This window comes from Pleurodeles waltl, unplaced genomic scaffold (genome assembly GCF_031143425.1).
Source record: "Pleurodeles waltl isolate 20211129_DDA unplaced genomic scaffold, aPleWal1.hap1.20221129 scaffold_69, whole genome shotgun sequence".
NCBI lineage: Eukaryota > Metazoa > Chordata > Amphibia > Caudata > Salamandridae > Pleurodeles > Pleurodeles waltl.
Genome location: NW_027150390.1, coordinates 1,064,812 through 1,080,884, shown reverse-complemented (window position 1 = coordinate 1,080,884; position 16,073 = coordinate 1,064,812). Strand labels below are relative to the sequence as shown.

Below are 16,073 nucleotides of genomic sequence, written 5' to 3'. Positions count from 1 at the left end.
TTCGAATGGACAGAACTTCCAGTCCTAAGTCCACTCACGTCCCGAACGCTCATACCGGGCAAGCCCTCACCGGGTGCACTTCTGGCTCCCAGGTAAGGCCAAAACCTGAGCATGGTAGCGCAGGATCACAGAGAAGGAGCGGGTGGGGGTGCTTCTGTCTTGACAAAGACGTTACATGGCTAGTGACTGCGAGGGCCTTGACTTTCCTCTATGACTGACTGTGAGAGGGGAAGGCGAAGATTTTCTGCACCCAGCATGCCTTGTGACATTCTTAGGCAAATGAGGTGAGAGCCCTGCCAGAATAGCTCCAGCGATCCCATGCCACTCCTCTGAAGGCTCCTGATCTGCATAACCACAGCATTTTCAACAGGAAGCAGAGTGGCGCAGCAGAAGCGTGCTGGGCCCATAACCCAGAGGTCGATGGATCGAAACCATCCTCTGCTAGCATGGATTGATTTTTTTTCTTGTGAGGACCACTCTCTCGTTTCCACGCTGCCAGAGCGGAAAACAGCAGGCTTGTGCCAGCTTTTTGTGGGAAGAGACTGCTCAACTATCGGTCTCTGCTCAAAGTCAGGGAGACAGATGGTCAGAGAATCAACCCTACACTTCAAAGGAAATGATGCACAGTTATGACCATTAACGAAAGATGGGACCCTCGCACTTCTTTCTGAGCCTGCTTGGAACGTTATTATTCCCTTTTTTTGTCCTGCTATTATCAATCTCCTGTGAATTTCGTGGAGCTGTTTTCTTTCTCTACCCTGCTGTTTTTCCCTTGCTGCCAATATATGCTTATTTCAATGATTTGAACTGCAGCTTTCCCTTTCTCCTTTTCTGCGCAGCTTTTGCATTGGTTTCAATCTCCAGTTCCTTAGCAGTTGCAAGAACTTTTTTCCTGATTTTCATGTTGGTCTGTAAACCAAAAATACCTCTGATACTGGTGCAATATAGTCATTGAACTCAGGGTTGTGATGTCTAGAGTTTAAAAAAAACATATGCCACGGAGCGTTGGTGGTATAGTGGTGAGCATAGCTGCCTTCCAAGCAGTTGACCCGGGTTCGATTCCCGGCCAACGCAGTGCTAATATTTATACATTAAGCAAGCTGTAGCTATTCTAACGCAATATGTTAAAAAAAAGAGAAATATCTTGGCCAGATTACTCAGCCAATAGATAAATAATAAACAAAGACATAGGCAGGCATCCCAAAAGCCCCGTCTGCGACTTTCTATGTCCTGAAATTTTTATATTTTACAAACAGCAGTCACCACTCACAACTGCTGGTAATAAATGGGCTGCAGGGGGGCAGGCAATGAAACGGCTAAGCCCTTCTGCCCGACCAGCCTTTAGAACTGCAGCATCTCTGCAGTAAAAAGTGTTTCAGGTCAATATCTCTCCCCTGGAAAAAATGTGCGAGACCCACCACCGATAAATGTGGCAAAAGTCCCCAACATTTTCTGCATATTTGTGCTCTTACCTGAAAGCAGCGCCACCTTGTAGTCATTGCAGGCAACTGCAGCATACAACCAAATTTATCGGAGAGCAAGGTGAAAGAAACCCAAGGGAACAGCCCCTGTCTGCAGCAGGAAGGTTGGCTGCTTCGAATGGACAGAACTTCCAGTCCTAAGTCCACTCACGTCCCGAACGCTCCCAAACGGCCACGCCCTCACCGGGTGCACCTCTGGCTCCCAGGTAGGGCCAAAACCTGAGCATGGTAGCGCAGGATCACAGAGAAGGAGCGGGTGGGGGTGCTTCTGTCTTGACAAAGGCGTGACATGGCTAGTGACTGAGAGGGCCTTGACTTTCCCCTATGACTGACTGTGAGAGGGGAAGGCGAAGATTTTCTGCACCCAGCATGCCTTGTGACATTCTTAGGCAAATGAAGTGAGAGCCCTGCCAGAATAGCTCCAGCGATCCCATGCCACTCCTCTGAAGGCTCCTGATCTGCATAACCACAGCATTTTGAACAGGAAGCAGAGTGGCGCAGCGGAAGCGTGCTGGGCCCATAACCCAGAGGTCGATGGATTGAAACCATCCTCTGCTTGCATGGATTGATTTTTTTTCTTTTGAGGACCACTCTCTCGTTTCCACGCTGCCAGAGCGGAAAACAGCAGGCTTGTGCCAGCTTTTTGTGGGAAGAGACTGCTCAACTATAGGTCTCTGCTCAAAGTCAGGGAGACAGATGGTCAGAGAATCAACCCTACACTTCAAGGAAATGATCCACAGTTATGACCATTAAAGAAAGATGGGACCCTCGCACTTCTTTCTGAGCCTGCTTGGAACGTTATTATTCCCTTTTTTTGTCCTGCTATTATCAATCTCCTGTGAATTTCGTGGAGCTGTTTTCTTTCTCTACCCTGCTGTTTTTCCCTTGCTGCCAATATATGCTTATTTCAATGATTTGAACTGCTGCTTTCCCTTTCTCCTTTTCTGCGCAGCTTTTGCATTGGTTTCAATCTCCAGTTCCTTAGCAGTTGCAAGAACTTTTTTCCTGATTTTCATGTTGGTCTGTAAACCAAAAATACCTCTGATACTAGTGCAATATAGTCATTGAACTCAGGGTTGTGATGTCTAGAGTTTAAAAAAAACATATGCCATGGAGCGTTGGTGGTATAGTGGTTAGCATAGCTGCCTTCCAAGCAGTTGACTTGGGTTTGATTCCCGGCCAACGCAGTGCTAATATTTATACATTAAGCAAGCTGTAGCTATTCTAACGCAATATGTTAAAAAAAAGAGAAATATCTTGACCAGATTACTCAGCTATTAGATAAATAATAAACAAAGACATAGGCAGGCATCCCAAAAGCCCCGTCTGCGACTTTCTATGTCCTGAAATTTTTATATTATACAAACAGCAGTCACCACTCACAACTGCTGGTAATAAATGGGCTGCAGGGGGGCAGGCATTGAAACGGCTAAGCCCTTCTGCCCGACCAGCCTTTAGAACTGCAGCATCTCTGCATTAAAAAGTGTTTCAGGTCAATATCTCTCCCCTGGAAAAAATGTGCGAGACCCACCACCGATAAATGTGGCAAAAGTCCCCAACATTTTCTGCATATTTGTGCTCTTACCTGAAAGCAGCGCCACCTTGTAGTCATCGCAGGCAACTGCAGCATACAACCAAATTTATCCGAGAGCAAGGTGAAAGAAACCCAAGGGAACAGCCCCTGTCTGCAGCAGGAAGGTTGGCTGCTTCGAATGGACAGAACTTCCAGTCCTAAGTCCACTCACGTCCCGAACGCTCCCAAACGCTCATACCGGGCAAGCCCTCACCGGTTGCACCTCTGGCTCCCAGGTAAGGCCAAAACCTGAGCATGGTAGCGCAGGATCACAGAGAAGGAGCGGGTGGGGGTGCTTCTGTCTTGACAAAGGCGTGACATGGCTAGTGACTGAGAGGGCCTTGACTTTCCCCTATGACTGACTGTGAGAGGGGAAGGCGAAGATTTTCTGCACCCAGCATGCCTTGTGACATTCTTAGGCAAATGAGGTTTAGAGCCCTGCCAGAATAGCTCCAGCGATCCCATGCCACTCCTCTGAAGGCTCCTGATCTGCATAACCACAGCATTTTGAGCAGGAAGCAGAGTGGCGCAGCGGAAGCGTGCTGGGCCCATAACCCAGAGGTCGATGGATCGAAACCATTGTCTGCTAGCATGGATTGAATTTTTTTCTTGTGAGGACCACTCTCTCGTTTCCACGCTGCCAGAGCGGAAAACAGCAGGCTTGTGCCAGCTTTTTGTGGGAAGAGACTGCTCAACTATCGGTCTCTGCTCAAAGTCAGGGAGACAGATGGTCAGAGAATCAACCCTACACTTCAAAGGAAATGATGCACAGTTATGACCATTAAAGAAAGATGGGACCCTCGCACTTCTTTCTGAGCCTGCTTGGAACGTTATTATTCCCTTTTTTTGTCCTGCTATTATCAATCTCCTGTGAATTTCGTGGAGCTGTTTTCTTTCTCTACCCTGCTGTTTTTCCCTTGCTGCCAATATATGCTTATTTCAATGATTTGAACTGCTGCTTTCCCTTTCTCCTTTTCTGCGCAGCTTTTGCATTGGTTTCAATCTCCAGTTCCTTAGCAGTTGCAAGAACTTTTTTCCTGATTTTCATGTTGGTCTGTAAACCAAAAATACCTCTGATAGTGGTGCAATATAGTCATTCAACTCAGGGTTGTGATGTCTAGAGTTTAAAAAAAACATATGCCACGGAGCGTTGGTGGTATAGTGGTGAGCATAGCTGCCTTCCAAGCAGTTGGCCCGGGTTCGATTCCCGGCCAACGCAGTGCTAATATTTATACATTAAGCAAGCTGTAGCTATTCTAACGCAATATTTAAAAAAAAAGAGAAATATCTTGACCAGATTACTCAGCTATTAGATAAATAATAAACAAAGACATAGGCAGGCATCCTAAAAGCCCCGTCTGCGACTTTCTATGTCCTGAAATTTTTATATTTTACAAACAGCAGTCACCACTCACAACTGCTGGTAATAAATGGGCTGCAGGGGGGCAGTCAATGAAACGGCTAAGCCCTTCTGCCCGACCAGCCTTTAGAACTGCAGCATCTCTGCAGTAAAAAGTGTTTCAGGTCAATATCTCTCCCCTGGAAAAAATGTGCGAGACCCACCACCGATAAATGTGGCAAAAGTCCCCAACATTTTCTGCATATTTGTGCTCTTACCTGAAAGCAGCGCCACCTTGTAGTCATCGCAGGCAACTGCAGCATACAACCAAATTTATCCGAGAGCAAGGTGAAAGAAACCCAAGGGAACAGCCCCTGTCTGCAGCAGGAAGGTTGGCTGCTTCGAATGGACAGAACTTCCAGTCCTAAGTCCACTCACGTCCCGAACGCTCATACCGGGCAAGCCCTCACCGGGTGCACCTCTGGCTCCCAGGTAAGGCCAAAACCTGAGCATGGTAGCGCAGGATCACAGAGAAGGAGCGGGTGGGGGTGCTTCTGTCTAGACAAAGGCGTGACATGGCTAGTGACTGAGAGGGCCTTGACTTTCCCCTATGACTGACTGTGAGAGGGGAAGGCGAAGATTTTCTGCACCCAGCATGCCTTGTGACATTCTTAGGCAAATGAGGTGAGAGCCCTGCCAGAATAGCTCCAGCGATCCCATGCCACTCCTCTGAAGGCTCCTGATCTGCATAACCACAGCATTTTGAGCAGGAAGCAGAGTGGCGCAGCGGAAGCGTGCTGGGCCCATAACCCAGAGGTCGATGGATCGAAACCATCCTCTGCTAGCATGGATTGATTTTTTTTCTTGTGAGGACCACTCTCTCGTTTCCACGCTGCCAGAGCGGAAAACAGCAGGCTTGTGCCAGCTTTTTGTGGGAAGAGACTGCTCAACTATCGGTCTCTGCTCAAAGTCAGGGAGACAGATGGTCAGAGAATCAACCCTACACTTCAAAGGAAATGATGCACAGTTATGACCATTAACGAAAGATGGGACCCTCGCACTTCTTTCTGAGCCTGCTTGGAACGTTATTATTCCCTTTTTTTGTCCTGCTATTATCAATCTCCTGTGAATTTCGTGGAGCTGTTTTCTTTCTCTACCCTGCTGTTTTTCCCTTGCTGCCAATATATGCTTATTTCAATGATTTGAACTGCTGCTTTCCCTTTCTCCTTTTCTGCGCAGCTTTTGCATTGGTTTCAATCTCCAGTTCCTTAGCAGTTGCAAGAACTTTTTTCCTGATTTTCATGTTGGTCTGTAAACCAAAAATACCTCTGATACTGGTGCAATATAGTCATTGAACTCAGGGTTGTGATGTCTAGAGTTTAAAAAAAACATATGCCACGGAGCGTTGGTGGTATAGTGGTGAGCATAGCTGCCTTCCAAACAGTTGACCCGGGTTCGATTCCTGGCCAACGCAGTGCTAATATTTATACATTAAGCAAGCTGTAGCTATTCTAACGCAATATGTTAAAAAAAAGAGAAATATCTTGACCAGATTACTCAGCTATTAGATAAATAATAAACAAAGACATAGGCAGGCATCCCAAAAGCCCCGTCTGCGACTTTCTATGTCCTGAAATTTTTATATTTTACAAACAGCAGTCACCACTCACAACTGCTGGTAATAAATGGGCTGCAGGGGGGCAGGCAATGAAACGGCTAAGCCCTTCTGCCCGACCAGCCTTTAGAACTGCAGCATCTCTGCAGTAAAAAGTGTTTCAGGTCAATATCTCTCCCCTGGAAAAAATGTGCGAGACCCACCACCGATAAATGTGGCAAAAGTCCCCAACATTTTCTGCATATTTGTGCTCTTACCTGAAAGCAGCGCCACCTTGTAGTCATCGCAGGCAACTGCAGCATACAACCAAATTTATCCGAGAGCAAGGTGAAAGAAACCCAAGGGAACAGCCCCTGTCTGCAGCAGGAAGGTTGGCTGCTTTGAATGGACAGAACTTCCAGTCCTAAGTCCACTCACGTCCCGAACGCTCCCAAACGCTCATACCGGGCAAGCCCTCACCGGGTGCACCTCTGGCTCCCAGGTAAGGCCAAAACCTGAGCATGGTAGCGCAGGATCACAGAGAAGGAGCGGGTGGGGGTGCTTCTGTCTTGACAAAGGCGTGACATGGCTAGTGACTGAGAGGGCCTTGACTTTCCCCTATGACTGACTGTGAGAGGGGAAGGCGAAGATTTTCTGCACCCAGCATGCCTTGTGACATTGTTAGGCAAATGAGGTGAGAGCCCTGCCAGAATAGCTCCAGCGATCCCATGCCACTCCTCTGAAGGCTCCTGATCTGCATAACCACAGCATTTTGAGCAGGAAGCAGAGTGGCGCAGCGGAAGCGTGCTGGGCCCATAACCCAGAGGTTAATGGATCGAAACCAACTTCTGCTAGCATGGATTGATTTTTTTTCTTGTGAGGACCACTCTCTCGTTTCCACGCTGCCAGAGCGGAAAACAGCAGGCTTGTGCCAGCTTTTTGTGGAAAGAGACTGCTCAACTATCGGTCTCTGCTCAAAGTCAGGGAGACAGATGGTCAGAGAATCAACCCTACACTTCAAAGGAAATGATGCACAGTTATGACCATTAACGAAAGATGGGACCCTCGCACTTCTTTCTGAGCCTGCTTGGAACGTTATTATTCCCTTTTTTTGTCCTGCTATTATCAATCTCCTGTGAATTTCGTGGAGCTGTTTTCTTTCTCTACCCTGCTGTTTTTCCCTTGCTGCCAATATATGCTTATTTCAATGATTTGAACTGCTGCTTTCCCTTTCTCCTTTTCTGCGCAGCTTTTGCATTGGTTTCAATCTCCAGTTCCTTAGCAGTTGCAAGAACTTTTTTCCTGATTTTCATGTTGGTCTGTAAACCAAAAATACCTCTGATACTGGTGCAATATAGTCATTGAACTCAGGGTTGTGATGTCTAGAGTTTAAAAAAAAACATATGCCATGTAGCGTTGGTGGTATAGTGGTGAGCATAGCTGCCTTCCAAGCAGTTGACCCGGGTTCGATTCCTGGCCAACGCAGTGCTAATATTTATACATTAAGCAAGCTGTAGCTATTCTAACGCAATATGTTAAAAAAAAGAGAAATATCTTGACCAGATTACTCAGCTATTAGATAAATAATAAACAAAGACATAGGCAGGCATTCCAAAAGCCCCGTCTGCGACTTTCTATATCCTGAAATTTTTATATTTTCCAAACAGCAGTCACCACTCACAACTGCTGGTAATAAATGGGCTGCAGGGGGGCAGGCAATGAAACGGCTAAGCCCTTCTGCCCGACCAGCCTTTAGAACTGCAGCATCTCTGCAGTAAAAAGTGTTTCAGGTCAATATCTCTCCCCTGGAAAAAATGTGCGAGACCCACCACCGATAAATGTGGCAAAAGTCCCCAACATTTTCTGCATATTTGTGCTCTTACCTGAAAGCAGCGCCACCTTGTAGTCATCGCAGGCAACTGCAGCATACAACCAAATTTATCCGAGAGCAAGGTGAAAGAAACCCAAGGGAACAGCCTCTGTCTGCAGCAGGACGGTTGGCTGCTTCGAATGGACAGAACTTCCAGTCCTAAGTCCACTCACGTCCCGAACGCTCCCAAACGCTCGCCCTCACCGGGTGCACCTCTGGCTCCCAGGTAAGGCCAAAACCTGAGCATGGTAGCGCAGGATCACAGAGAAGGAGCGGGTGGGGGTGCTTCTGTCTTGACAAAGGCGTGACATGGCTAGTGACTGAGAGGGCCTTGACTTTCCCCTATGACTGACTGTGAGAGGGGAAGGCGAAGATTTTCTGCACCCAGCATGCCTTGTGACATTGTTAGGCAAATGAGGTGAGAGCCCTGCCAGAATAGCTCCAGCGATCCCATGCCACTCCTCTGAAGGCTCCTGATCTGCATAACCACAGCATTTTGAGCAGGAAGCAGAGTGGCGCAGCGGAAGCGTGCTGGACCCATAACCCAGAGGTTAATGGATCGAAACCATCTTCTGCTAGCATGGATTGATTTTTTTTCTTGTGAGGACCACTCTCTCGTTTCCACGCTGCCAGAGCGGAAAACAGCAGGCTTGTGCCAGCTTTTTGTGGAAAGAGACTGCTCAACTATCGGTCTCTGCTCAAAGTCAGGGAGACAGATGGTCAGAGAATCAACCCTACACTTCAAAGGAAATGATGCACAGTTATGACCATTAACGAAAGATGGGACCCTCGCACTTCTTTCTGAGCCTGCTTGGAACGTTATTATTCCCTTTTTTTGTCCTGCTATTATCAATCTCCTGTGAATTTCGTGGAGCTGTTTTCTTTCTCTACCCTGCTGTTTTTCCCTTGCTGCCAATATATGCTTATTTCAATGATTTGAACTGCTGCTTTCCCTTTCTCCTTTTCTGCGCAGCTTTTGCATTGGTTTCAATCTCCAGTTCCTTAGCAGTTGCAAGAACTTTTTTCCTGATTTTCATGTTGGTCTGTAAACCAAAAATACCTCTGATACTAGTGCAATATAGTCATTGAACTCAGGGTTGTGATGTCTAGAGTTTAAAAAAAACATATGCCATGGAGCGTTGGTGGTATAGTGGTTAGCATAGCTGCCTTCCAAGCAGTTGACTTGGGTTTGATTCCCGGCCAACGCAGTGCTAATATTTATACATTAAGCAAGCTGTAGCTATTCTAACGCAATATGTTAAAAAAAAGAGAAATATCTTGACCAGATTACTCAGCTATTAGATAAATAATAAACAAAGACATAGGCAGGCATCCCAAAAGCCCCGTCTGCGACTTTCTATGTCCTGAAATTTTTATATTTTACAAACAGCAGTCACCACTCACAACTGCTGGTAATAAATGGGCTGCAGGGGGGCAGGCATTGAAACGGCTAAGCCCTTCTGCCCGACCAGCCTTTAGAACTGCAGCATCTCTGCAGTAAAAAGTGTTTCAGGTCAATATCTCTCCCCTGGAAAAAATGTGCGAGACCCACCACCGATAAATGTGGCAAAAGTCCCCAACATTTTCTGCATATTTGTGCTCTTACCTGAAAGCAGCGCCACCTTGTAGTCATCGCAGGCAACTGCAGCATACAACCAAATTTATCCGAGAGCAAGGTGAAAGAAACCCAAGGGAACAGCCCCTGTCTGCAGCATGAAGGTTGGCTGCTTCGAATGGACAGAACTTCCAGTCCTAAGTCCACTCACGTCCCGAACGCTCCCAAACGCTCATACCGGGCAAGCCCTCACCGGTTGCACCTCTGGCTCCCAGGTAAGGCCAAAACCTGAGCATGGTAGCGCAGGATCACAGAGAAGGAGCAGGTGGGGGTGCTTCTGTCTTGACAAAGGCGTGACATGGCTAGTGACTGAGAGGGCCTTGACTTTCCACTATGACTGACTGTGAGAGGGGAAGGCGAAGATTTTCTGCACCCAGCATGCCTTGTGACATTCTTAGGCAAATGAGGTTTAGAGCCCTGCCAGAATAGCTCCAGCGATCCCATGCCACTCCTCTGAAGGCTCCTGATCTGCATAACCACAGCATTTTGAGCAGGAAGCAGAGTGGCGCAGCGGAAGCGTGCTGGGCCCATAACCCAGAGGTCGATGGATCGAAACCATCGTCTGCTAGCATGGATTGAATTTTTTTCTTGTGAGGACCACTCTCTCGTTTCCACGCTGCCAGAGCGGAAAACAGCAGGCTTGTGCCAGCTTTTTGTGGGAAGAGACTGCTCAACTATCGGTCTCTGCTCAAAGTCAGGGAGACAGATGGTCAGAGAATCAACCCTACACTTCAAAGGAAATGATGCACAGTTATGACCATTAAAGAAAGATGGGACCCTCGCACTTCTTTCTGAGCCTGCTTGGAACGTTATTATTCCCTTTTTTTGTCCTGCTATTATCAATCTCCTGTGAATTTCGTGGAGCTGTTTTCTTTCTCTACCCTGCTGTTTTTCCCTTGCTGCCAATATATGCTTATTTCAATGATTTGAACTGCTGCTTTCCCTTTCTCCTTTTCTGCGCAGCTTTTGCATTGGTTTCAATCTCCAGTTCCTTAGCAGTTGCAAGAACTTTTTTCCTGATTTTCATGTTGGTCTGTAAACCAAAAATACCTCTGATAGTGGTGCAATATAGTCATTCAACTCAGGGTTGTGATGTCTAGAGTTTAAAAAAAACATATGCCACGGAGCGTTGGTGGTATAGTGGTGAGCATAGCTGCCTTCCAAGCAGTTGACCCGGGTTCGATTCCCGGCCAACGCAGTGCTAATATTTATACATTAAGCAAGCTGTAGCTATTCTAACGCAATATTTAAAAAAAAAGAGAAATATCTTGACCAGATTACTCAGCTATTAGATAAATAATAAACAAAGACATAGGCAGGCATCCTAAAAGCCCCGTCTGAGACTTTCTATGTCCTGAAATTTTTATATTTTACAAACAGCAGTCACCACTCACAACTGCTGGTAATAAATGGGCTGCAGGGGGGCAGTCAATGAAACGGCTAAGCCCTTCTGCCCGACCAGCCTTTAGAACTGCAGCATCTCTGCAGTAAAAAGTGTTTCAGGTCAATATCTCTCCCCTGGAAAAAATGTGCGAGACCCACCACCGATAAATGTGGCAAAAGTCCCCAACATTTTCTGCATATTTGTGCTCTTACCTGAAAGCAGCGCCACCTTGTAGTCATCGCAGGCAACTGCAGCATACAACCAAATTTATCGGAGAGCAAGGTGAAAGAAACCCAAGGGAACAGCCCCTGTCTGCAGCAGGAAGGTTGGCTGCTTCGAATGGACAGAACTTCCAGTCCTAAGTCCACTCACGTCCCGAATGCTCATACCGGGCAAGCCCTCACCGGGTGCACCTCTGGCTCCCAGGTAAGGCCAAAACCTGAGCATGGTAGCGCAGGATCACAGAGAAGTAGCGGGTGGGGGTGCTTCTGTCTAGACAAAGGCGTGACATGGCTAGTGACTGAGAGGGCCTTGACTTTCCCCTATGACTGACTGTGAGAGGGGAAGGCGAAGATTTTCTGCACCCAGCATGCCTTGTGACATTCTTAGGCAAATGAGGTGAGAGCCCTGCCAGAATAGCTCCAGCGATCCCATGCCACTCCTCTGAAGGCTCCTGATCTGCATAACCACAGCATTTTGAGCAGGAAGCAGAGTGGCGCAGCGGAAGCGTGCTGGGCCCATAACCCAGAGGTCGATGGATCGAAACCATCCTCTGCTAGCATGGATTGAATTTTTTTCTTGTGAGGACCACTCTCTCGTTTCCACGCTGCCAGAGCGGAAAACAGCAGGCTTGTGCCAGCTTTTTGTGGGAAGAGACTGCTCAACTATCGGTCTCTGCTCAAAGTCAGGGAGACAGATGGTCAGAGAATCAACCCTACACTTCAAAGGAAATGATGCACAGTTATGACCATTAACGAAAGATGGGACCCTCGCACTTCTTTCTGAGCCTGCTTGGAACGTTATTATTCCCTTTTTTTGTCCTGCTATTATCAATCTCCTGTGAATTTCGTGGAGCTGTTTTCTTTCTCTACCCTGCTGTTTTTCCCTTGCTGCCAATATATGCTTATTTCAATGATTTGAACTGCTGCTTTCCCTTTCTCCTTTTCTGCGCAGCTTTTGCATTGGTTTCAATCTCCAGTTCCTTAGCAGTTGCAAGAACTTTTTTCCTGATTTTCATGTTGGTCTGTAAACCAAAAATACCTCTGATACTGGTGCAATATAGTCATTGAACTCAGGGTTGTGATGTCTAGAGTTTAAAAAAAACATATGCCACGGAGCGTTGGTGGTATAGTGGTGAGCATAGCTGCCTTCCAAACAGTTGACCCGGGTTCGATTCCTGGCCAACGCAGTGCTAATATTTATACATTAAGCAAGCTGTAGCTATTCTAACGCAATATGTTAAAAAAAAGAGAAATATCTTGACCAGATTACTCAGCTATTAGATAAATAATAAACAAAGACATAGGCAGGCATCCCAAAAGCCCCGTCTGCGACTTTCTATGTCCTGAAATTTTTATATTTTACAAACAGCAGTCACCACTCACAACTGCTGGTAATAAATGGGCTGCAGGGGGGCAGGCAATGAAACGGCTAAGCCCTTCTGCCCGACCAGCCTTTAGAACTGCAGCATCTCTGCAGTAAAAAGTGTTTCAGGTCAATATCTCTCCCCTGGAAAAAATGTGCGAGACCCACCACCGATAAATGTGGCAAAAGTCCCCAACATTTTCTGCATATTTGTGCTCTTACCTGAAAGCAGCGCCACCTTGTAGTCATCGCAGGCAACTGCAGCATACAACCAAATTTATCCGAGAGCAAGGTGAAAGAAACCCAAGGGAACAGCCCCTGTCTGCAGCAGGAAGGTTGGCTGCTTTGAATGGACAGAACTTCCAGTCCTAAGTCCACTCACGTCCCGAACGCTCCCAAACGCTCATACCGGGCAAGCCCTCACCGGGTGCACCTCTGGCTCCCAGGTAAGGCCAAAACCTGAGCATGGTAGCGCAGGATCACAGAGAAGGAGCGGGTGGGGGTGCTTCTGTCTTGACAAAGGCGTGACATGGCTAGTGACTGAGAGGGCCTTGACTTTCCCCTATGACTGACTGTGAGAGGGGAAGGCGAAGATTTTCTGCACCCAGCATGCCTTGTGACATTGTTAGGCAAATGAGGTGAGAGCCCTGCCAGAATAGCTCCAGCGATCCCATGCCACTCCTCTGAAGGCTCCTGATCTGCATAACCACAGCATTTTGAGCAGGAAGCAGAGTGGCGCAGCGGAAGCGTGCTGGGCCCATAACCCAGAGGTTAATGGATCGAAACCAACTTCTGCTAGCATGGATTGATTTTTTTTCTTGTGAGGACCACTCTCTCGTTTCCACGCTGCCAGAGCGGAAAACAGCAGGCTTGTGCCAGCTTTTTGTGGAAAGAGACTGCTCAACTATCGGTCTCTGCTCAAAGTCAGGGAGACAGATGGTCAGAGAATCAACCCTACACTTCAAAGGAAATGATGCACAGTTATGACCATTAACGAAAGATGGGACCCTCGCACTTCTTTCTGAGCCTGCTTGGAACGTTATTATTCCCTTTTTTTGTCCTGCTATTATCAATCTCCTGTGAATTTCGTGGAGCTGTTTTCTTTCTCTACCCTGCTGTTTTTCCCTTGCTGCCAATATATGCTTATTTCAATGATTTGAACTGCTGCTTTCCCTTTCTCCTTTTCTGCGCAGCTTTTGCATTGGTTTCAATCTCCAGTTCCTTAGCAGTTCAAGAACTTTTTTCCTGATTTTCATGTTGGTCTGTAAACCAAAAATACCTCTGATACTGGTGCAATATAGTCATTGAACTCAGGGTTGTGATGTCTAGAGTTTAAAAAAAAACATATGCCATGTAGCGTTGGTGGTATAGTGGTGAGCATAGCTGCCTTCCAAGCAGTTGACCCGGGTTCGATTCCTGGCCAACGCAGTGCTAATATTTATACATTAAGCAAGCTGTAGCTATTCTAACGCAATATGTTAAAAAAAAGAGAAATATCTTGACCAGATTACTCAGCTATTAGATAAATAATAAACAAAGACATAGGCAGGCATTCCAAAAGCCCCATATGCGACTTTCTATATCCTGAAATTTTTATATTTTCCAAACAGCAGTCACCACTCACAACTGCTGGTAATAAATGGGCTGCAGGGGGGCAGGCAATGAAACGGCTAAGCCCTTCTGCCCGACCAGCCTTTAGAACTGCAGCATCTCTGCAGTAAAAAGTGTTTCAGGTCAATATCTCTCCCCTGGAAAAAATGTGCGAGACCCACCACCGATAAATGTGGCAAAAGTCCCCAACATTTTCTGCATATTTGTGCTCTTACCTGAAAGCAGCGCCACCTTGTAGTCATCGCAGGCAACTGCAGCATACAACCAAATTTATCCGAGAGCAAGGTGAAAGAAACCCAAGGGAACAGCCTCTGTCTGCAGCAGGAAGGTTGGCTGCTTCGAATGGACAGAACTTCCAGTCCTAAGTCCACTCACGTCCCGAACGCTCCCAAACACTCGCCCTCACCGGGTGCACCTCTGGCTCCCAGGTAAGGCCAAAACCTGAGCATGGTAGCGCAGGATCACAGAGAAGGAGCGGGTGGGGGTGCTTCTGTCTTGACAAAGGCGTGACATGGCTAGTGACTGAGAGGGCCTTGACTTTCCCCTATGACTGACTGTGAGAGGGGAAGGCGAAGATTTTCTGCACCCAGCATGCCTTGTGACATTGTTAGGCAAATGAGGTGAGAGCCCTGCCAGAATAGCTCCAGCGATCCCATGCCACTCCTCTGAAGGCTCCTGATCTGCATAACCACAGCATTTTGAGCAGGAAGCAGAGTGGCGCAGCGGAAGCGTGCTGGACCCATAACCCAGAGGTTAATGGATCGAAACCATCTTCTGCTAGCATGGATTGATTTTTTTTCTTGTGAGGACCACTCTCTCGTTTCCACGCTGCCAGAGCGGAAAACAGCAGGCTTGTGCCAGCTTTTTGTGGAAAGAGACTGCTCAACTATCGGTCTCTGCTCAAAGTCAGGGAGACAGATGGTCAGAGAATCAACCCTACACTTCAAAGGAAATGATGCACAGTTATGACCATTAACGAAAGATGGGACCCTCGCACTTCTTTCTGAGCCTGCTTGGAACGTTATTATTCCCTTTTTTTGTCCTGCTATTATCAATCTCCTGTGAATTTCGTGGAGCTGTTTTCTTTCTCTACCCTGCTGTTTTTCCCTTGCTGCCAATATATGCTTATTTCAATGATTTGAACTGCTGCTTTCCCTTTCTCCTTTTCTGCGCAGCTTTTGCATTGGTTTCAATCTCCAGTTCCTTAGCAGTTGCAAGAACTTTTTTCCTGATTTTCATGTTGGTCTGTAAACCAAAAATACCTCTGATACTGGTGCAATATAGTCATTGAACTCAGGGTTGTGATGTCTAGAGTTTAAAAAAAACATATGCCATGTAGCGTTGGTGGTATAGTGGTGAGCATAGCTGCCTTCCCAGCAGTTGACCTGGGTTCGATTCCTGGCCAACGCAGTGCTAATATTTATACATTAAGCAAGCTGTAGCTATTCTAACGCAATATGTTAAAAAAAAGAGAAATATCTTGACCAGATTACTCAGCTATTAGATAAATAATAAACAAAGACATAGGCAGGCGTTCCAAAAGCCCCGTCTGCGACTTTCTATATCCTGAAATTTTTATATTTTCCAAACAGCAGTCACCACTCACAACTGCTGGTAATAAATGGGCTGCAGGGGGGCAGGCAATGAAACGGCTAAGCCCTTCTGCCCGACCAGCCTTTAGAACTGCAGCATCTCTGCAGTAAAAAGTGTTTCAGGTCAATATCTCTCCCCTGGAAAAAATGTGCGAGACCCACCACCGATAAATGTGGCAAAAGTCCCCAACATTTTCTGCATATTTGTGCTCTTACCTGAAAGCAGCGCCACCTTGTAGTCATCGCAGGCAACTGCAGCATACAACCAAATTTATCCGAGAGCAAGGTGAAAGAAACCCAAGGGAACAGCCTCTGTCTGCAGCAGGAAGGTTGGCTGCTTCGAATGGACAGAACTTCCATTCCTAAGTCCACTCACGTCCCGAACGCTCCCAAACGCTCCCAAACGCTCGCCGGGTGCACCTCTGGCTCC

At 47.0% G+C, this 16,073-nt stretch overlaps 3 non-coding genes across 3 annotated transcripts; all 3 read left to right on the top strand.

Moving 5' to 3' along the window:
• Positions 1–1,002: 1,002 nt before the first annotated feature.
• On the top strand, positions 1,003–1,074 carry TRNAG-UCC (transfer RNA glycine (anticodon UCC)). Its single transcript has one exon. It is a non-coding gene; the product is annotated as a tRNA-Gly (tRNA).
• Positions 1,075–4,201: 3,127 nt separating this feature from the next.
• On the top strand, positions 4,202–4,273 carry TRNAG-UCC (transfer RNA glycine (anticodon UCC)). Its single transcript has one exon. It is a non-coding gene; the product is annotated as a tRNA-Gly (tRNA).
• A 6,325-nt stretch (positions 4,274–10,598) lies between these two features.
• On the top strand, positions 10,599–10,670 carry TRNAG-UCC (transfer RNA glycine (anticodon UCC)). The gene has a single exon. It is a non-coding gene; the product is annotated as a tRNA-Gly (tRNA).
• Positions 10,671–16,073: the final 5,403 nt, after the last annotated feature.